The 23,717-nt window shown below is 43.6% G+C and overlaps 1 protein-coding gene and 1 long non-coding RNA gene across 4 annotated transcripts in view; both read left to right on the top strand.

The window, feature by feature from the left end:
- The window catches only part of MAPKAPK3 (MAPK activated protein kinase 3), an 89,361-nt gene that overhangs the window by 10,531 nt on the left and 55,113 nt on the right, over positions 1 to 23,717 (top strand). The gene's annotated exons all lie outside the window — the stretch shown is intronic.
- LOC140704417 (uncharacterized) lies at positions 130 to 17,025 on the top strand. Its single transcript, XR_012083598.2, has 2 exons — positions 130 to 10,116; positions 16,621 to 17,025. It is a non-coding gene; the product is annotated as an uncharacterized LOC140704417 (long non-coding RNA).

Below are 23,717 nucleotides of genomic sequence, written 5' to 3'. Positions count from 1 at the left end.
ACAGCCTGAAAAACCCACAACAATCAAAAAGGGTTTTATTGGATAGAAAATATATAGACCACCTTCCCCCCTTCTTCCCCCCTTTCATCAATTCTGGGTTTATATGATGAGTTGGAGCCATCTGGTTTTTTTTTTAGGGTTATTGTTGCTGCATTTAATGTTTCTATTTTTATTTTTGTTTTCTATTACATCTGTTGTAACCCATCCAAAGTAGTGCTTCAACACTAATGGGAGTGGGATAATAATAAATAAAAATAAGTAAGTAAGTAAGTAATTGTTGCTGTGGTCCTGAAAGTTATACAAATGCTAGAGTAGCTGATACCTTTTCTTGGACTACTAAAATGAAACAATGTGCTCTCATGACACCAGCCATATGAATTCTTCATATGAACCAGAGATAAGCAAAGTATGAACTTACGCTCACCAGTATTTGATTTAAATTAAATCAAATTAAATTTGATTTAAATTAAATTAACCTTTTGATCTTGCACACTTGGCTATTTTATTCATTCATTCATTCATTCAATTTGTATCCTGCTCCCATTAGTGTTGTAGCACTACTCAGGACAGGTTACAACCTTATAAAATAGAAAACACAAATGAAAATAGAAATATTAAAATTGGTAACAAAAACCCTTAAAAAAGAAAAGAAAACCAGATGGTGCCAACTAATCACTAACTTTAACTTTACCTGGCTAAGGTAAAGGCTGCTTGTCGAACTTACTTCGCTAACCAGATAAGCGAAGCGTCCAACCAGCAGGCGGAGTTATTCCGTATAGTGCGCGACCTATCCGGAACTGGTCTGGATGATAGGCCTCCCCCTAGTTTTTCACCTGACTAGTTTGCAGCCTTTTTAAAATCTAAAGTGGAGGCCATCCGATGGGACCTCTCTCCTTTTTTGAACACAGTGAGTCGAGCAGAGATATCCAGCGCTCCATCTTGCCTGGTAACCTTTGACTCCGTTCAGCCTGTCACGCCTGATTCTGTGGCCAGAGTGCTTGACAGCTGTCGAGCCACCTCCTCCTCCTTGGACCCTTGCCCGGCCTGGCTAATCAAAGCAGCCAGGCCGATAACAACAGAATGGGCCGCTGCAATAATAAATGGGTCTTTCCTTGAGGGCAGGTTTCCCTCTGCCCTCAATGAGACACTCATTAGGCCCATAAGAAAGAAACCTAATTTGGCAGCGGACGAAATTGGCAATTATAGGCCCGTTGCCAATATTTCTTTCATGAGCAAAGTGGTCGAGAGGGTGGTGGCTGACCAGCTTCAGGCACATCTGGATGAAACAGATGCCCTGGATCCTTTTCAGTCAGGCTTCAGGCCATGCCATGGTACAGAGACGGCATTGGTCGCCCTGTACGATGACTTGATGAGGGAGGCCGACAGTTGTAAAATATCTTTGTTGGTCCTCCTCGACATCTCGGCAGCCTTCGATACCGTCGACCACGGTATCCTCCTGGGGAGGCTGTCTGAGTTGGGTATCGGTGGCTTGGCTCTGGCCTGGTTCCGTTCCTTCTTGGAGGACCGTCCCCAGAGAGTGCAGCGTGGGGAGAGTATTTCGGCCCTGTGGAGTCTCAATTGTGGGGTTCCACAGGGGTCGATCATTTCCCCAATGCTGTTTAACATCTATATGAGGCCGCTGGGTGGGGTCATCAGGGGGTGTGGAGCATCGTGTCATCAATATGCTGATGACACCCAGCTCTACATTTCCTTTTCACCAACTGCAGGTGATGCCGTCCTGTCCCTCCAGCGCTGCCTGGGGGCCGTACAGAAATGGATGCAGGAGAACGGCTGAAGCTGAACCCGGACAAGACGGAAGTTCTGAGGGTGGGTGACCCTGTGGATGGTGGCTTGGGAAACTCCCTCATGTTTGGGGGGGTGGCCCTGACCGCGAAGAGTGGGGTCCGCAGCCTGGGGGTACACCTGGACCCGATGCTCATCATGGAAATGCAAGTGCTGTTGGTAGTCCGCACCGCCTTTTTCCACCTTTGGCGGATTGCCCGGCTGCGACCTTACCTGGACACGGGGGTGCTCACTACCTTAGTACATGTGCTCATAATTTCTAGATTAGACTACTATAACACGCTCTATGTGGGGCTTCCTTTGAAGCTGATGCGGAAACTTCAAGTGGTGCAGAATGTGGTGGCCAGACTCCTTACTGGAATGAGAAAATATCAACATATCTCTCCTACTCTGGCTATGCTGCACTGGCTGCCCATCCGTTTCCGCATTGACTTCAAAGTGTTAATGCTTACATATAAAGCCCTAAACAGTTTAGGACCTCGATACTTGGCGGAACGCTTACTCCCAACTAGCTCTACCTGTGTCACCCGCACAAGCCAGGAGGTGAGGCTGAGGAGCCTGACGCCGAGGGAGACCCAGAAGGAAAGAACTAGAAACCGGGCCTTCTTGGCGGTGGCTCCTCGCCTCTGGAATAACCTACTTCCGGAGATTCGCGCTGCACCCTTGCTGAGTACTTTTAAGAACCAACTAAAAACGTGGATGTATAGGCAGGCCTTCCCTTCCAGTTAATTCCTGTCCTTTTTCCTTTTTTTTCTCTTTATTTGATTTATTTTGTATTTTTCCCATTGCAAAATCATTTAATTAATTAATTGTTATAAATTTTTCTTGAACTTGTTATGTTTTATGTTGTAAGCCGCCTAGAGTGGTTGAAATGACTAGATAGGCGGGGTATAAATACAATAAATAATAATAGTCATCATCATCATCATCATCATCATCATCATCTAATATGGGGGGGAGGAAGGTGGTCAGCCGGGGTTGGTGTGGAAAACCTCCCTGAAAAGCAGTCTTTAATGGCTTTTTAAAAGTCTACAGGGAGGGGACTAGGTGGAACTCCTCTGGAATCTGGTTCCATAAGGTTGAAGCCGCCACAAAGAATGCCCTACCCCTTGCAGAGGATTTATGAGCCTCCCTTGGGGTGGCCACCCAGAGGAGCCTCGGTTGGGGTGACCTTGTGGGTCGGGCAGATTACATTAAGGAGAGATGCTCCAACAAGTAACATGGACCCAAACCATGGAGGGCTTTGTATGTGAGTGTCAAAATCTTGAACCTGATCCAGGATGCCACGGGCAGCCAGTGGAGGTGAGCCAGAACTGGAGTGATGTGGTTGAATTTATTTGCACTGACCACCAGTCTGGCTGCCACATTCTGGACCCATTGAAGTCTCCGGATCAGGTTCAAAGGAAGCCCCATGTAGAGGGCATTGCAGTAGTTGATCCAGGAGATGACCAGGGCCTGCAACAAAGTCCTGAGGGAGTCCTCGTCTAGGTAGAGGTGAAGTTGGGCAATTAGCCTAAGCCGGTTGAAGGCTGATCTGGACACGGCTGCAATCTGGGACTCCCAAGAGAGAGCCAGGTCCAGAAGAACTCCCAAATTAGGCACTTGGTCTCTAAACTGGAGGGGAGTACTATCCAGCCTAGGGATTATCCCCTCTAACTTATCAGAGTTTCCCCACAGGAGGAAAATCTCTGTTTTGTCCGGGTTCAGTTTGAGCCTGTTAGGCCTGGTCCATTCCAATACTGCAACCAGGCAACGTTGTAACGTCTGAATGGCATCCACTGCAGAGGTGGCAATGGAGAGATAGAGTTGCGTATCATCAGCATACTGATGACACCTTACTCAAAAACTCCTGATGACCTCCCCCAACAGTTTAACATAGATATTAAACAGCATTGGGGATAGTGCCGATTCTTGAGGAACCCCACACCGAAGAGTCCAAGGTGCTGACTCCTCCTCCCCTAGCTGAGCACTCTGGACACGGTCCTCAAGGAAGGATCAAAGCCGGCTCAGTGCTAAGCCCCCAATCCCAACCTCAGAGAGTCTGTCCAGGAGGATACAGTGGTCAATAGTATCAAAAGCCGCTGAGAGATCTAGGAGTACCAACAGAGTGCATCTGCCCCTGTCAGCTTCCCTTAAAACGTCATCCTGCAGCGCGACCAATGTTGTCTCGGTACCCTGTTGTGGCCTGAATCCAGACTGGAATGGGTCAAGGCGATCCAGCTCCTCCAGGTATGACGGCCACCATCCTCTCAATCACTTTGCCCAGGAGTGGTATGTTAGCATATGTTAGATGATATGTTAGAACCAAATTGTGGCTCTTGTGCTGTGTCTTTATGTTGTCTTTCCCCACCCCCACGGCTAAAGGAAACTTTGTTTCAAGCAAGCAATGTGGCGGGGTGGGTGAGGAGGCAGTCACAAGATAATTCACAGCCTTTATGTCTCAAGAACCAGGGTGTGAACATTCCAGACCTTACTACAGAGACAGTAGAGGTCCCAACTCACAAGAAGAACTATTCAATTTCTGGACTTTTTTTTTTTTTTTGCACCATCCATAAAGGGGGTATGCTTTGAGCCTGAGAAAGTGGATTTCATCCATGAAAGCTTTCCAATTCTTTTATTTCTAGTGGTCCAATAAAAGGTATGACCTACTCTTAAGGACCACACTGGCTGTTTCCTTTTTTGTTTAAGGCATGGGAGGTATTAAAAGAGTAGCTTTGCCAGTGCCATAAGCACACACATCCAGTGAATTTTCATGGGTGAGAAGCGGTTTGGACTCCTGTCCTCCGAGTCCTAGTTCAGCACTCTGCCCACTGCACTACATTTGGTCTCATAGTTCACCCAATTAAAAAAAATACTGTTGCTGCCTGCTTCTGTGTTGACTGTTGGTTTTGGAGGCGAATGGAGTAAGCAGATCTTTTTGAAGACTTTTAAGGAAATGTGAATGCTCATGTTGTGAGCACATACTTAGATGTCTCTTATATTGTATGTACCAAAGAGTACATTTCACATTTCAGTCTCTCATGATTGCAATGTGTATATGGTTATTTGACTACATTTTATTACGTTCTTATTATATTGTAGAGGCCCTTTCATGGGGTTCCATATATGTTTGTGGGTGAGTAAATAAGTACGAGCTTGTGTGGTTATTTGTAAGGTATCCTGTTCAAGAGTTCAAGTTAGCTGGTTAACTAAGTGGCTCCTCTTGTTAAATTTTTTAATACATCTGTGTTGTGGGCTGCCTTTTAAAGAAGAATTACACAAGAGAGCTCAAGTAAATGGATGCTAACTCATCAGATTTGCAAAGTGGAAATGCAGGATTTGTAGGAGTGGGGTGGAGAGTACTGCACAACTGTAAGAGGTCTTTGTAAAATGAGCCATGCTGCTCCTCCCTTTTTATATTGTCTTCTAATCTGGAAACCACCTGAAACAAGTTTACCCAGTTTTATGATTTAGCAAAGTCTGAGGAAGATCCAGGTATCTTTCTACAGTTATGAGCATACCTGAAAATATATTATACAGTGTTATATTTGTTGTGTCTTCCCCATGTATGTTCCCTGTTCATGAGTTTTTATACACGTGCCTCCATCTATTAGATCTAAACTTAACTAGAGTCACCTATCCTTTATTAAGAATGTGAAGTCCAAGATGGATAAGATTGATAGAGAGATATATAGTTGCTCTTCTACATTTTTTAATACTAAAAGCAACTGAGTGAGATGTGGTAATTTGATCAGGGTTGTGGTTTGGAAGCAGAACTGCACAACTCTTTAATATTCCCCAATTTTCCCAGGCTAAGGAACAAGCCCCTAAAGCTGTGTTTGCTTTACACATGCCTGTATGATGCTTTTGTATTTCTTTTCACTATCAGTCGGATGGTTTGGAAGGCAGATGTAAACACCCCAACTGCTTTACTGTTTCCCTAGTCACTAGCAAGAGCTAGGATGGGGCAATGTTAGAAAGTTGGACTGGGATTTAAGAGGCATAGGTACACATTCCTGCCAACCAGACAGTGATGAAACTGAGGATCTCATTCTTCATAAAAAAGGCAAATCTGAGTCGAAAAGACAATAATGCTAGGAATAAAACAACAGGAAAAGAGAAAGATCAGATATGGAGGATTGATGCCGTAATGGAAGTCATGAGCTTGAACTTGTAAGAAGTGAGCAGAGCTGTTAATGGCAGGTCATTTTGGAGGCCGCTCGTTCATTGGGTTATGATATGCCAGAGACAACATGATGATACATAGCAACTACCTTGATTACCATGCAGGGTTGTTGTGAATATGAAAGAAGGTGAGGGAGAGCCACATGTGGCACCTTGAGCCCACTGGAGAAGAGTAAGGATAAATATATAGCCAACAAACAGTTAATTTAACTTTTAAGATTTAAAAAGTTTGTTTTTCCAAAAGATAGCTAAAGTGCAAGAAATGCAGGATTTTTATATGGATTGACCAGTTAGAATAATTGGGTTGGTTAGCTCTTGAAGCTGGTTCTCTCAGAACCCCATTTGGGCTCACTAATTATTCAGTTTTAATTTATTTTTCTTTTTAGTGTCATTATTCACTTTTAATATAACTTGATCAGGGCATTTGGTGGATTCTGCTATTAAATGTGTCACACAAACAGTGTGAAATCTTTTCCCACACTGCTTTGAAAAATCCCTGTTCTTCCTCCTCAGCTGAAAATATGCTCCCTTCCAGCAAGCAAGTGGCAGTCAGAACACACTCCTTTCAATAGAGTGAGATAATTAGTGCTAATATACTGCCAAACCTTCTGCCATTTTTTCCTGACTGACCCTCACGATCTGGGCAAGGTGTCTCCTAAAGCCCAAAGGGGAAAAGTGATGTCCACCCTGTCTGGGAACGAGCAGTAATGCTACTCTGTTGGGCAGTCTGGCTTTAATTGCTGCGCTTGCTGTGTCCATGCAAGGCAGCAATACAGTGGGGTCTTGACTTAAGAACGGCTCGAGTTAAGAACATTTTGACTTAAGAACCGCTCTCATAGGAAAATATTGACTTAAGTACTTAGATTTGAGTTAAGAACTGAAAAAAAACCATGTGGGAGGCAGGGAAAGTGCAAAATTTGAACTTTCAGTTAACTGTTGGCCAGTGAAAAGGGTGCCTGTCTGCTTCCTCACTCCTCCCAGCGTTTAGAGAGTGGATTGGGAGACAGACTTCAGACTGCCTGGTACTGTACTGCCTGGACTGTATTTTCCCTGCCTTCCCTGAACCTTTCTTGACCTAAGAAAAAAAGAAACAAAATATCCCCCTCTAGTGGTCGAAGGCAGAATAGCAGCTTCCCATTAGTTTCTATGGACGGAAAAGAGCAGATACGGATCAAATGGTTTTCAATGCATTCCTATGGGAAATGCAGATTTGACCTGAGAACTTTTTGACTTGAGAACCGCCTTCCAATACGGATTAAGTTCTCAAGTCAAGACCCCACTGTACAAGGATGGTGGCTGCCAACATCTACTTCAGAGAGTCCGCTGCTGTGGAGTTCATTGTGCTTTGGGGTTACCGCGATGTGCCCACTCTGCATAGGTTCCTGCAAGGATCCTGTGTACCTCACCTTCTGCAGGGGCAAACTGTTGCATGTGCTCTTCTGACAACCAGGTGGCCAGAACCTTCCCTCCTTTTATTCTCTTGGCTGAGAGAGGTGACCAGTGTAAGGCTTCAGGTGGAGGAGGCCGAAGAGCCCCCCCCCCCATGTCTTTCCTGCAAAGTTGACCAAGTCTCCTTGTATACTTCTTGTGGGTTAAAATCAGACTTCTCAATGCGGAGCTCCATTTCCATGTGAGGAGAAGTGAGTTCTGGCTTCACTTGTAGTTTGGTCCTAACATGCACATGGAACATCACTTCTCTATTTACTATTACAGAAACTCACTGATTCAGAGGCATTACCAGGTTAATGATTTCTAAGGTCCACTCTTTCTCCAGATCTCATTTTGCTTTAACCTACTGCCTATAGGGGCAATGGTGGCTCCCCCCTCCTTTTCTCCTAGCTGGTTCAGTGACAGAGAAAAATATCGTGGTAGTGGCAGGCTAATTAAAGATGCAGTCGAATGCCACTTTATTTTAAACAATTTACCAAGTTTAATTTGCGGCAACTGACTTGATCAGTTACCAACTTCAGGAGTGCACATATAGTGAGGGGATGGATGGCAAGGGGGCTGTCTTTCATCCGCTTGTTTGCATCTGTACCCTTAAAAATGGTGCCTGATTGAGACAGCTCTTTACTAATGAGATTTTAAAAAATACTTGAAGTTTATAGGACGTGGGGTTTGAACTTGAAGCTCTGTAGTGGCTGTCTGTCACCATCTTTAAACTAGGGTGTTTGTGTATATGTAACTATCTGTTGCATGTTGATTTTGCACATAGCTTCTGCACTGATTGGAGATAGCACCCATATTGCAAACAAGTAAGAGTAACAGAAATGCATATGAATCATATTTTCTCTCTGGCATGGATAAGCCATTGGATATTTCATAATTGATAATTGTATGATGGTGATCAGTTTTTGGAATGCTACATAATTAACTAATAGAATATTCCTCATTTGCTGGAAGACACATTCTTTATTGTAATTGTTATGATTATACTGAGTAATATAAAAAAGAACCCAAATGGAGCATGTAAGTAACTCTTTGTAAGAAATGTAATGTGAACAAAACATAAGCAAAAACCACATTTTAGGGTGTACTCTGTCAGAGGGCAGAAGGAAGGGGGGACAGTGACAGTAATGGGGGGATGAATATGGTAGTTTCCTCATCCCATTTCACATGGTAACTGGAGCTTGGGCTACTGCTGCAGACTCAGGACTTCTCTTTGATTTATTTCCCCAGCTGCCTATCCTGAAACAGAAACTAATAAAAGCTGCAAGCTAGAAACAAGCCAGAAATGGGGGAGGTGAACAGTGGTTTGTTTGGTTATCTTTGTGGCATATAGAGCAAACCATGGGTAACACAATCTATGGGTTATCATGGTGTGCGAGTGCAGCTGTTGTCTTATACACATGTATTGCCAAAGCATCGAGTCATCTGGAAAATAAGATGCTGACGATCAATTCTACATACGTAATAGCACAAGGATATATAGAATATGAAATTTTTAGACATTAAGACTGCCGAGCACTTACTACAGATATAGTAAGGGGTGGACTAAGTGTGGCCTTCAGGTCACATATGACCCCTAAGTGCCACCACTACCCCCATTTTTAGCCTGAAGTGGCCAATCTTTCAGGCAATGGTAGAGACAAACTTGTTCATTCAAGATATGAGAACTTTTTTTTTTCAAAGCAGAATTGACTGTACATTCATTTTCTGTTTTGAAAAAAAGCCTACATGGCCAGTTGTGCCCTGAGAGGTTAGGCAAGAATAGGCCTTGGTGGACTGTGGAAAAAGCTCCTTGACCTCTTGAGTTTATCCATCTTTGATATAGAATAGTAATTTCCCCCATGATGTTTATTATGAGAGGGCTATAATACTTCTTTCAGACCATATTAGCCATGCTTGCTGGTTCTTCAGCCACAGCAGACTGTGACTGTGACTACACAATCAAATGCTTCAAGATTTGCTGCAGTTATAGTATGGGTTGATTTGAACTATTTTTTTCTGATCACGTGATGCAAAGGTCAGTTCGAATCAGTCTAGCCCTTTTTAGTCCTAATGCAGCTTTTTTTTCCTCTGCCACTTGGGACTTTTATTCTTTTTCAGACTGAAACAATTAGAACAGGCTTTTTCTGTGATCAGAAAAATATATGAATTTTTTTACAGGTATGAATTTAGCACTAGATTACATTATCACCTTGTCACTAGCATTGATAAACTAGTTTATACTAGCACTAGATCACCTATGGATGAGAAAAATAAAAGAAAAAAGAAAATACAAACCAAACAAAAACAACTCAGAAAAAAGAAAATACATTCCTGTGGTATGTGGTATTTCTGTAAACATTAAGAAGAACTTTGGAATACTGCCACCGTTTCTGGAACACCATACAACTCTTTCAAAGCCAAGTGGCTTGATAGCAAACCACAAAAGGATTGGCAGAAGCAGGACCAGAGGAAGGAATGAAAGAAGGGGGGGGGGTTTGTGGGCTGAAATGTAAATTGAATCACATCCAGTGTGAACATTGAATTCCCAAGTCCAGAGTCCCTCTGTGATTATTGACTATGAATTCGGCTGTAATACGGGCTGTGAATCAAATTGCAGCAAAACTGAATCAAAGCAATTTGGTTTGCCAGTGAAGTGGCAGCCTGTGATGCATCCTCCAGTATTATGAGACTGGGACAGATGTATCCAGATGCAGTAGGGTAAGTGATCTCTTTACTGTGTTGGAAAATGCAAAAAAGAACCCTTATTCTTCATTTCTTTCTTTTTTTGTAATCAGTGGAAACCTGGAATGCTGTTTTTCTCTGTTGGAACAAATTATCTGTATGGTTGTAGGCTTCCTAAGTATGTAAAATGATTCAAAGCTTTCACAATGAGACTACGCTATAACTCTCTTGCATTTGAATACATTGTAAATGCAGGGTGAAAGAACTATAGTTCAGCATGCAGATCAGGGCTGCATGTCCTATAATGTGACTCTTCACAATGTGGCAGCTCATGCAGAGATGTTAAACAAATTATTCTTGGGGAGAGATACTGAGAACTGGCAGATACATATCTGTTACATTTGTTTTTCACAAAATGTTGTAGCAGAATGTGCACAAACCAATTGGAAAGTATGCATTATATTTAAAACATAGAGGAATAGCAGTGAGTCAGCTAGCCAAATACCCAGCTCTCCTCTAAAGTATTTGCAGAGCTTGTTTTAATAATTACAAGTGCACCTGCAATTATACAGAATTAACAGCCCTTTTTAAAAAGGATATGGACTCCTAAAGTGATTTTAATCACACATACCTCCTATCTCAGTCACTTCAAGATGTTTGCTCGCTCTGAGATTCCACCTCTGCGTGTTTGAAGTTGAAACCCGTGCTGTAATATAACTAGTCAACTATTCTAGATAGAACGGAAGCCAGGCAAGAGTATCTAATTAAAGATGGACACTATTGTTCATTGTCTGACTAACCCTCTCTATATATGGAGGGTTATATATATTAGTTGTCCATACAGGATAGCTGAAACATATTTACAGTCATCAACATAAAATCTGGTGGATAACTTTAGGCTTTCCCCCAGCAATATGATTTCTTCTGATATGTGTTTGGAAAAAGGGAGAGAAAAAGAAATTGGGACTTGACACTGGAGTCATCATGATTAATTAGTTCTTCTTCGTGGTCTCTGTGAATGCACACTAATGGGTTAATCTGCACCTGTGCAGAGCAGCCTCGGAACTTTCCAGAGCTCGAGCACATGGTGCTGGGACCTCCCACACACTGGCTATAAAACCAGCAGCAAGTGCCTCAGTTCCTTTCTTGCTGACGCTGCAGCAGTTTTGTTAGGAACTTCTCTGCATTTGCAAAACCTTTTACCTACCTTAGCTACGTTTTACCTCCCTGGCTTTGTTACGGAGTGTTAGTACTATTACTGGTGGCAGAGTTTATGGCCTTGCCAGGCCTCTTCAAGAGGTTTAAGGTCTGCTCAAACAAGATTCCCCTCTCCGACAGGCATTCTTGGTGCTTATTTTGTCTCAGAGAAGAGCACCAACCAGCTTTGTGTACTTTTAGTAAAAACCTTACCAAGCCAGCCTTGAAATTGAGGATTCAATGCCTGTGCTCCTTTCTTTAGAAGTACCTCCGTCTCAAGGTGCCCCATTGATCCCCTGCGGGCTCAGCAACAGCCATTGGTCATGGGATCTCCACCTGCCTCTATCGCCCAGAAAGGTTCTAAGATGGCGGCCAAGCCCAAATCTTCCTCCTCAGGCTCGAGGTTGACAGGTGTGGCATCAATACCTAAGCTGTCCTTAGGGTCGATCTCGAAGAAAAAGAAGAAGACTCCGAAACCAGTGCAGGCAGCAGATGCATCGGCACCAATGACGGAGATATCCCAGTGACACTTGGTATGCCTTAGCTTATCTTCGGGGGATGAAAAGAATCCGGTGCAAGAGGCCCTGCCATCTCCGTGTCTCAGTGACTATCCTGACTGTGGTAACACCTCCGTGGAGGTAACACAATTGGCACAGGGTAGCCTGCGATCCTCTCCAGGTTCGGTTATGCGGCAACCTTCAATGTCACCACCGGAATCTATACAAGTGGAGGTTTCTCGGAAGAGGACCCACACGGCTAAGCGTTTGGAGCCACCATCTTCCAACAGCTTTGCCATTCTTGGGGCACTCCACAGCTGGACGTCTTTGTGGCCCAGGACATCAGAAAATGCAAAACCTACTGCTCCAGGGCGGGAATAGGCCACTGCTCACTGATGGATGCCTTTATGGTGACCTAGAACACCTCCTCCACCTGTTTCCTCCTATTCCGCTTTTACCGAGAACCATCGTGAAAATCCGGCAAGACAATGTGAATGCCATCCTCATAGCCCCCTCCCTGGTGGCCCTGCCAACTGTGGTTCTCAGCGCTCCAAGACAGGGCATAGGATTCCATCAGGTTGGCACTCTTTCCCCACCTGCTGACCTGAGACCAGGGCAAGGACTTCCATCCAGACCTGCAGTCTCTTCATGGAGGCTTCCCCATCTATACCAGAGGTTCTCAGGCTAGTACGAAAGCACTCCGACTTCCCTGACATATGCCTATAAGTGGAAAGCTTTCTATAAGTTTACAATATCCTGTCACTTACCAGTCAGCCCAACATCCCTCGACATAGTTGCGCAGTTTCTGCTTCACTTATTTTGGCGGGGTCTCTCCCAATTGACTCTAAAAGTATATATGGTGGCTATAGTGGCCCACCAGCCGCCTTCCTCTCAGGCAGCTGCACTCTTTCAGCACCCAACCTTGAAACTATTTTGGGGAGGGCTCAAGAACATGCACCCGGCCTACAGGCCTCTCATGCCGCAGTGGTCACTCCAGCTGGTCCTTAATAGGCTTCTGAAGCCTCCTTTTGAACCCTTAGCTTCAGCATCAGACCATCTTTTGACCTTGAAGGCCCCTTTTCTTCTCACACTTACTTTGGCTTGAAGGGCAGGGGAGATTACTGCATTAAGGATGGACTCTCCATTCCTCCAGTTTCAACCTGACAAGGTGACCCTATACCCAGACCTCGCCTTCCTACCTAAGGTGTCATTTTATTTTCATTTAAGTCAGCCAGTTATGCTGCCCACCTTTTTCATAGCACCTATCTCACCACTGGAGAGAGAGTTGCACTCCTTAGACGTTAAGTGGGCTCTCTCTTGTTATGTTCATCGAACCACCACCTTCCACACTTCAAAAAGGCTCTTTGTAGACTTCCATGGCCCCTCTAGAGGGGCGCTGTCCACCTCTCAGACCATCTCCAGGTGGATTGTAGCGACTATATGCCTTGTCTACCAGCTGGCTCAGACACCTCTCCCAGGCACAGTTAAAGCACACTCAACAAGGGCTGTAGCCTCTTCGACTGCTTTTCTTTGAGGGGTGCACATGGTGGACATATGTAGAGCCGCCATGTGGGCCACGCCATCCACCTTCATGTGCCACTAACACCTTGACATCCGGTCCAGGTCTGAGACAGCAGTGGGTCAGCTGTCCTGTCTTCTGTGCTCTCATGACGTCCCTCCTCTGGGTAAGTGAGCTTGCTAGTCACTCATTAGTGTGTATTCACAGAGACCATGAAGAAGAAAAAGAGGTTGCTTAGCTGTAACTCTGGTTCTTCAAGTGGTCATATGTGGAGTCACACTGTCTGACCTTCCTCCCCACTGTCTGTCACATGTGCTATTGCATGCTGTGCAGCAGCCGATAGTTCTGAGGAACGGAGGCAAGGTTATAGCCAGTGTATGGGAGGTCCCGGCACCATGTGCTCTAACTCTGTAAAATTCCGAAGATGCTCTGTGCAGGCGTAGATTAACCCATTAGTGTGAATTCACAGATGACCACTTGAAGAACCAGAGTTACAGGTAAGTAAACTCTTTTTCACTCTAGGACTAAAGATGGTTGTTACAGTGAGTAGTTTTAAAATACAGTATGAAAGAAGAAATAGAGGGCTATTCTTGGTGAAACTGGGAATGCTCCTGTTACTTCTGTTGCTCTTATGTTCAGTTGTCAAGACCTGTCTTGGATATTATCATAAGTTCTAAATTTGTAACTGTTTGCTAAAGAATGGAGAAAGGACCTTGTCGCAATGTCACAGGACACCTCTCTAAGCCTTTTCCCAGGGATCAGTATTTATTCCTCCAAGGTGGGAGAACCCTTGAAAAGCGTTTGCCCACAGAAACTCCAAAGAAGAGGTTACTGCTTATTTTGGTAGACACTGCCACTATCCCTCAAGAAATCAAAATGCAAAAAAATAAACCTTCTTAACATGCCTCACAAGCATACCAGGTAGTCAGTGGTCAAATCCTGGCAAAGCCATGGGACTTAGTTAACCTGAGGTTCTCTTAAATACAGCCTCTAGACCAGAAGGTCTTTCAAAATTTTTATTAAAAAAAATAAAATAAAGAAAGCAAAAAATAAAATGGGAAGAATATCTGACAAAGCCAGAGGTTGAATGGGTACAAGATTATGGGAAACAGTTATGAAATCAAGGAACAAACCAGCTTTTGGAAAAATAAATAAAATGATGCAAACCGGAAAACAAATGTAATTTTTTGGAAAAAGATTAGAGGCAATGAACATCAAGCATGTTAATAGGACACTAGGAAAATTAGAAAGTTATCATGAGGACTGAGATCTACTCCTCACTCCCCAGGCAGTTCAACTACTTACAAGTTCCCTTTCTAAAACCTTTTTGAGGGCATAGTTAAGTCACTCTGTCTTAGTTAAGGACTAACACATGTGCTTCCCTCCTTGTTTGCTGTTCTCCTTCCCTGTTGTTCTGTCCCAACCTCATCTGCTCTTTCCCCTCAAAGACCCATCTTTAAGTTTTCCTGAAGTCTTTGTCCCCATATTTCAAAGATGCCCAGGTGTGAATTCAAGAGACATGGCTCTGAGATAAGATATATAGCTGAATCCTTTGAATCTTTCAGGGGTCAATTGTTTTCTCTCCAATCTATAGCCTGCTCAACATTTGGCATTCCTCGATTTACGTATCACAGTGGTTCTTACTTCCAGGGTTGCAAGTCTGGAGTCTCTTCGATACTTTGATCTCCCTTTCTGATCATGTTCTTTTCCCATGGGAACTGAAGATAACTTAAGGCACTATCATTCATACAAGGAATAAAAATTATGTCAAGGTGTCATCTTCTCTGTTTCTCTACACTCAATAATAATGACTATCATGGGCTGTCCATAGGATGTGTTACTTTAAGGGAACAAGATGATGATCCCCTCATGCCAGTACCTTTGGCTAAGAAGCACATCTCCCCCACAAGTTACCTACACACAGTCAGAATAGCTAGGATGTTTGTGTATTTTTTCCATCGTGCACACCATGTAGCTACCATGCTTTTCCCTAGTGCTGACTGCCAATATAACTCCACTTCCCTCCATACTTTTGGGAAGGATAGATGGTCTATATGAGCATGTACTGCAGCACATGCATCCTCAGAGACATTCCCTCCCAACACAGAGGTGTTCCCCTTACAGACATGGCATAGAAACAAGGTGATAAGAACTGATGCTGTCCAGAATTATTGCTTAGAGTGTGAAGTTATATACAGTGCCTGATGAACAGTATATCAGTGTGAGAGCTCCCCTGGACTTTCAAAGGATAGCATATAGGCATTAATTTTAGTTGTGTGCAAGGACAGTAGGGATGATTTCCATAGGTAGAGGGTTCTGAGGATGGACAGGTGGTTGTTAGCAGCTGTGCAAAGAATATAAATGGATTGAGAACATCATTTGGCAGACAGGGGAGAGTGGTGCGGTGTGGGCAGTGGCACTGACCCTCAGCCTTAGGCCCCCACTATAGTTATTAAATCCAGACTTAACATATAGGTTTGTTTATTTCTTGTGAATCTGTGTATTTACTTTACAGTTTGGTTTATCTTACATTGGGATCCTATACATGACACAGCCTCATGGGGTAGTGGTTAAACTATGGTATTACAGTCAAAACTCTGCCCACAGTTAGCATTAGATCCCAGTGGCTCGAGGTTCACTCAGCTTTTTCATCCATCAGTAAAGTGAGTACTCAGCTCATGGGGGGGGATGTGTAACCTGTACAATTAAATTGTAAACTGTCCAGAGAGTGCTTTAAGCACTATGGGGAGGTATATAAGCAGCACACTTCATGCATGTCCACTAGATGTAAGTCACATGGTATTTGAGGAGACTTATTCTTAAGCAAGTCTGTATAATAGATACTCATGTAAAGTGAAGTCTCTCTTGGATGCTCAGAACTTCTTCATGATCTTCTGTGATTCACACATATGGTTTGCAGTGTCTGCGTGAAATCCTGTCCAGAATCTCCAACCCAAAGCTTTCTCCTCCTCCTCCTGTATCTTCTGTGCATTATGCGCATGGTTTTAATTTTATTCCTGCATTGAGCAGGGAGTTGGACTTGATGGCCTGGTAGGCCCCTCCCAACTTCACTTTTCTATGATTCTGTGAAAACATTGGTACATCAGCAGGCCTCCCTGTCTTATCTCAGAGACTAGCAAAATGGTATGTTATAATCCAGTTGCCATATGACACAGCAAAACTTCCTCTGCCTGTTGGATCTAAAAGTCAAACTACAGTACAAGGGTAACAGCAACATCATTTGCCTTTTTAAAAGACATAAAATTTGCATTACATTTATAAAGCTGCTGTGTGGTCTCAGCTGATTACTTTTTCCAAACATTATAGGCAAGACCTTCATGCTAAGAAAGATGCTTCTTTTGGAAGACTGATTTTGTCATCAGTGATGGTGTGACACCCAAACATCAAGAGTGTGCTTGTTAATTACCTTTATGTGTCAATCACCGTGGGCCATAAAGAAGAAGGACAGGTCTCTCACCTGTAACTGTGGTTGTTGTTGATCTGGGCTGTAAAAATAAGATATAAAATGTAACTGACAGAGTTTGACACAGCAGTTTCAAGCATTATAATAATAATAAAAAAAAACCACATATTCTTGCTTGTGTGTGTTTGTGCCGGCAGTTGAAAGTAAATAAAATGATCACTTGGTCTTAGTTAAAAACATTAAGGAACTTTTACAGTTTAAAGCAGATGTACAGTATAATAGAATAAACTCAGAGTGCTTTGACATTTTGTACTTGTTCTATATTTTGGACTTGAGTTGGTTATGTTTGTATACCATTCTTAAACTTAACAAACAGATTTACTCTAACAATTCTATCTCATAGTTGTGGGTTTTTCGGGCTCTTTGGTTGTGTTCTGAAGTTTGTTCTTCCTAACGTTTCACCAGTCTCTGTGTCCGGCATCTTCAGAGGACAGCACTCTGTCTCTGAGAGACTGGTGAAACATTAGGAAGAACAACCTTCAGAACACGGCCAAAGAGCCCGAAAACCCACAACAACCATTAGATCCCGGCCGTGAAAGCCTTTGCGAATACAAATTCTATCTCACTTAGCATCCTAACACTATGATCTATGATGTATCTAACACCTATCTGACAGACTTATCCTATCACATATTTAGCTTTATCCACCCGATCAAACCCTGTCAGCCTTATCAACCCTATTTGAGAAGCTGCTAACTGACACTTGCTTTACATATCTATCTGGCTGACACCAAACACATTCTGATTGGTCAGAGTGCTTCACTATGCAAATATCACATCCTAATCCTTCCTTTACAACCACACACACACATTAAGTTCTTCAAAATGCTTCCAGTTTATGAATGTGGGATATTGTGCTTCTGTACCCATGATTCCAAAAGTTAGGAAATGGCCCAATATTGCTGCACAATCTTGTGTGTGCATTGCCAGCAGGACAAGACTAATGGTGGCTGTCAAGATGGACTACAGGATACCCTATTCTGTTCACTACCATTCACACTTACTGGAAAATACACACACACACACACACACACACACACACACACACACACACACACACACACACACACACACACACACACACACACACACACACACACACACACACACACACACACTGTGTTGTACAGTTACATATTCCAACAGTTCTTTGAGTGATTGTTTTGTACATTCACACAGTCCACTTTCCTTGCTTTGTCATGTCCTCACATAGTGGCTTGGTAGACAGGATGGACTGAAGGAAAGGGATGAGGCATGTGCAGAAGGTGCAGGAGGAAAAGAAAGTTTTAGGCTGGAGGCTCTAGGACATTCTGATGGAGTTTCATGTAGGCACTGTATGACTACTTGAAGACCCACAGTTGCAAGTGAGTAACCTGTCCTTACGTCCTACATTTACTTCTCAGTCATCCAGTTCTTTTCACTTGTGAGTAGACTAGATAGATTTTGTACGAGATATAGTAGTATTCTGGTTGTTGTGGGTTTTTCGGGCTCTTTGGCTGTGTTCTGAAGGTTGTTCTTCCTAACGTTTTGCCAGTCTCCATGGCCGGCATCTTCAGAGGACTGGAGTAGGAACTCTGTCCATGCTCTGAAGATAGATCCTGGCCGTGAAAGCCTTCACGAATACATTGTAGTATGCTCTTTTCACAGTTTCTTCTGAAGGGGTTTGGAATGAGACAAGTTTACTGGATAACTCTGTGGGAAGGAGTTCAATTTCCCACTGTGCTTCGTAGGAGAACAGCCATTCTGTATGGCCTTGGGCAAACTCACAAGGACCCAGATCATCTCCAGAAGAGTTGTTTTGGGGAGAAAAGTGGCATAGAAATATTTTAGACAGGACAAACGTACAGACAGATAGAAGTAAATCAACTCTGAATAGTGTCACCATAAGGTGAAATTGACTTGAGGGAGCATAACATATTATAGAGACTAGGGCAGTTCTAATGGGAGTGCTTGTGTAAGGAAGTGTATTTGGATGCTGTCAGAACATTGTGCCTCTACTTACAGGGAAATCTAAGGTGTGAGTGTGTGTATGTATGTATAAGTGCTTGCCATTTTTTTTATTAGATGTCAAGAGGTAGACTTTGCATGCTCAAACATGCTGTTCATAAGTGGGTCAACATTGTGCTGGAATCAGATTCACACTTTTCCTTGAGACAGTCATAATTTCTGTCACAGGACCTTTCTTGCAAGTTGCAATTGTTCCACTTGTATCATCTGTTTCCACCCAGCCTTTGTCTACCAAACAAAGACACAATTCTTCAGTTTTGTTTACTGTAATTAGATTGCAGATACCCAGTGTGATGTAGTGGATAGAGTTATGGACCAGGACTCCAAAGGCCTGGGTTCAGTTTCCCAATCAGCCATGGAAACTCACTGGGGAGAGTGGGACTGGTAAAGTTACTCCTTTCACTTGCCTTGAAAGCCGTGTTAGGGTCACTCTAAGTGGGTTCTGATTTAATAGCACATAACAACATCAAATTACATTACTTCAGATATATTTAGATCTGAAAAGGAGGGGGTTGGAAAGTAAACTAGATGCACTGGGTCTACCACTGATAACCTCTTGGTTCTGCATGCCACCTCCCAAGCTCAAATACGTACCAGCTGTCATTGCCGGTTCTTTTGGGAAAAGTCTTGAGTTTCTAATGAAAATATTAAAAACGAGTTATCCAGTAGTAATCTGATATTCGGCTAATCTGGCTGTGTGCCTGTACCTACTTAATGATCCCCAAGTCTAAACTCTAAACTTATAGACAGCAGCCACATGCTATTGTGGATCAGGGCACACTTCCATAAGCTTCTGAAACAAAGGATGTTTGGGAGCCTTGGAAAGTGGTGGGATGATTTAAATGCCTGTGCTCTACAGCCTGTGCAGAGCCTGAAAATGCAAGTACAGTACCAATATCATAACAGTCTGAATCTATTCACTGTCTCATTCGGGTGGATATTTTCACATTGGTGGCACATAAGAATTAAGAGTCCTCTCTTTTACATATTTAATGTTTCGTTTGTGTTTTAGTTACCTCAACATTTCAATCCTAATTTTCCTTCCACAATCCACTTCTCACAGGGCTTTAGAGATTCCAGTTTCCCACATGTTGCTTTCAGTCAATGTGGCTTTGTGAAAAGCAGCCAGGTTGCCACAGCAACAGAGCTGTTAACACTAAAGATGTCATTGCTTGAAGGTAGGGAGAAGGGGGGGATGGGTTTCTCTAGCTCAGCTGTGTCTGTGCAGAAGCCCCAGTTGCAGCCATGTTGTAGCACAAGGTAGACATTGTCTCTAGCAAGTAAAAGCCTTTTCCATCTATCTGTTTCCCCATCTCTTTCCTTTCAGATAAATTTACAGTGACACTTTCACACTTGGGGAAGGCAGAGATTAGGCACTGGCTTGATATGCTGAAACATCTCTAGTCTTAGGTAGGCCTTCACAAGGGATGCTGTTCATTTTGGGGAGAATATCACTTTCTGTTGTAAAGTACAGGATGTTCAAATGGTTGGATTTGCAGCCATTGATTTGTTTTAGGCTGATTCATAGTGTAACTCTCCTGTGAGTAGGGACAACCTGTGTGGCCTTGGACAAGCTGCACAGAGTTCCCCCAGAAGAATAAATCATTTCTGAGTAGTCTGTGCCTAGAAAACCCTGGAAAGGGTCACCATTAGTCTGAACTGACATGACGATACGTGATATAGTATAACCCTAGATAGGGTTGGTTTTCATTTTTCCTCACCATCATAGATACTGTAGTGATTAAGACAATGATACATGTAAAAAAAAAAACATGTCATCTGTCAGGTAGGGCAGGCTGTGAAGGGACCCTTTATTCCTCAAAAGTAGATTGCGCCCACCCACGTTACTGATCATAACAGTTGTCTAATATTTAATCAGTCATATTACAGCATGTTAGAATCCAGGCCTTTAAAGGTGGAAGAAGTTTCCAGGGTCTGCCTGGGATCTGCCACCCGTTAACTAAGCTGCCACCAACCATTCCCTATAAGAAGCCACACAGACCAGGGATGGATTTTCAACAAATAAAAGAATAAGGTTTATTTAAATACAACACACAGGGAAAATAAAACGATCAGGTGAATAAGATTTAGTAACGTGGCTTAGTTTCACTCATACATACACACAGTTTGGTTCACACAGAACCCTTAACTTGAAGCACAGACCCTGAACCTATCAGTTCTGGCTAACCAACAGACACCTGAACCTATCAGGTTGGTACTCTGACACACAGTAGTACCCTGTCTGACACACAGACTCCCACACCAGCTTCTTCTTCCCAGCTGCTGCTTCTTCACATCCCAGCGTCTCCACTTCTCCACACAGGCTTCACCTATATATACAGTACAGCCCCTCCTCCTGATGTCCCGCCTTCCACTCCCCATAGGATGGAACTTTCCCTCCAAACCCATGACAGACAGGTAACATCAGTGCTGTATGTAACACCTCCCCTCTTTATAAGTTGTTTTGTAGGGGGAAAGCTAAGGTGCTTTTCACCAAAAAACAACCTGGATAAAACACACAACAACAGTTATACATACCATATCATACTTACTTATACTCACATTCTAAGTTAACCATATCAATTAGGCATTTAAACATTTACCATATACATTACATCAATTTACCTTTATTCATACAAACCAAATTCAAAAAACAGGTACATTTAACTTTTTGTCATCAATATATATACATAGTCCATGTTTCTTTCGCCGTCTTCATTCTTCAGGTCTTCTTGACAAGGCGTCAGCAACACAGTTCACTGACCCTCTGACCACCTTCACTTCAAAGTCATAGTCCTGTAGGTTTAAAGCCCACCTCATAAGTTTGCTATTGTGGGTTTTCATTGTCTTTAACCATTGCAGTGGTGAATGGTCAGTGCACAGAATAAAATGTCTTCCCCAGATGTAAGGCTTGGCCTTCTGGATCGCGTAGACTATGGCCAAACACTCCTTCTCCACGGTTGCCAAATGTCTCTCACCTTTTTGAAGTTTCCTACTCAGGTAGGACACTGGATGCTGGTCACCATTCTCATCCTCCTGGCACAGAACTGCTCCTACCCCGCTGTTAGACGCATCGGTGTAGATGATGAACTCCTGGTCGAAGTCTGGAGCACGCAGCACTGGATAGTTGATTAACGCCTCCTTCAACCTCTGGAACGCCGCCTCACAGTCGCTGGTCCACGGGATGCGGTCATCAGTCTTCTTCCTCGTCAGATCGGTCAGCGGAGCCGCAATCTCGCTAAACCTCGGGATGAACTTTCTGTAGTAGCCCACCAACCCAAGAAATGATTTGACTTTTTTCTTGGTGTTGGGTCTGGGCCAATCACGAACAGCTTCTATTTTGGCCTCCAGGGGTTTTATCACTCCTCCCCCTACCATGTGACCCAAGTATTTTATTTCTGGGCTACCCAGCTGACACTTGCTGGCCTTTACTGTTAGCCCTGCTGCACTTAACCTCTGCAGCACTAACTCCAGGTGTATCAGGTGATCTTCCCAGGTATTACTGAAGATCCCTATGTCGTCAATGTAGGCCACTGTAAAGTCACTGAGCCCTGCCAAGGTCTGGTCCATCAGCCTTTGGAATGTGGCTGGTGCATTTCTGAGACCAAAGCTCAGGACTCGAAACTCATAGAGACCGAAAGGGCTGCAAAAGGCAGTCTTTTCTTGATCCCTGGGATCAATTCTTAATTGCCAATATCCCTTTACCAGGTCCAATGATGAGATGAACCGACAACCCCCTATGGTTTCAATCAGGTTGTCTAGCCTGGGCATTGGGTAGGCATCAGGAGTGGTTACACGGTTTAATTTCCTGTAATCAACACAAAACCTAATGCTCCCATCAGGCTTGTCCACAAGGACTATCGGAGAGGACCAAGGACTAGAAGAGGGGACGATTATGTTCTCCCTAAGCATCTCGTCCAGCTCCTTCCGCACCTTGTCCCTATAGGGTCCCGTTACTCGGTATGGGGATACTGCCTGCGGGGGTGCATCCCCTGTGTGGATCCGATGCATCACTCCCTTCACTATCCCCGGCTTGTTGGAAAACACCTGTTGATATTTAATGAGCAGCATTTTTAGTTCTTGCTGCTGGTCTTGGGTGAGTGCAGGACTGATCTTTACCTCCTCTGGGTTGTATTTTACTTCCCCTCTACCCTCCCAGAAAGGTAATTCAGCTTCCTCACTCTCAGCTGCTTTTATCGCGAATAAAACCCTCTGTTCCCCTCGGTAGTAGGGTTTTAGGGCATTCACATGAACCACCCTCCTTGCTTGGTTCCCCTCCTGCTCTATAAGGTAGTTCAGGTCTGACATCTTGGAAATGACCCTATATGGTCCTGCCCATTTGAGCTGCAGTTTGTTCTCTCTGCAGGGCCTAAGCCAAAGCACTTCCTCCCCTGGGTCAAAGTGCCTCTCTCTAGCTTTGTGGTCATACCATGTCTTCTGTCTGACCTTCTGAGCTTGCAGGTTTTCTGCTGCCAGCTCTAGATTTCTCTTTAGGTCATTCATCAAGGTGTCTATGTATGTCACAACGTCTTGTGGGTCATCCTGGGTGATCTGCTCCCAATTTTGTTTGATCAAATCAAGGGGCCCTTTCACCCTTCTCCCAAATAAAAGTTCAAATGGACTGAACCCGGTACTGGCTTGTGGCACTGATCGATAAGCAAACAAAAGGGATTGCAGCTTCTGGTCCCAATTGTTTGGATTCTCTGCCAAGTAAGCCCTAATCATGCGCATTAGAGTCCCATTGAACTTCTCAGTTAACCCATTACTTTCAGGATGATAGGCAGTGGTTTCCTTGTGCTTAATTCCACAGATTTGCCATAAGCGTTTCATGAGCTTTGATGTGAACAATGCGCCCAAATCTGTGATTATTTCTGAGGCAAATCCCATCCTGGACATATACCCCACCAAGGCATCTGCCACTGTGTTAGTTTCA

The sequence above is a fragment of the Pogona vitticeps genome, chromosome 2 (genome assembly GCF_051106095.1).
Source record: "Pogona vitticeps strain Pit_001003342236 chromosome 2, PviZW2.1, whole genome shotgun sequence".
NCBI classification, from domain to species: Eukaryota; Metazoa; Chordata; class Lepidosauria; order Squamata; family Agamidae; genus Pogona; species Pogona vitticeps.
The sequence above is the reverse complement of the archived record's forward strand: the minus strand, read 5'-3'. Positions and strand labels throughout refer to the sequence as shown.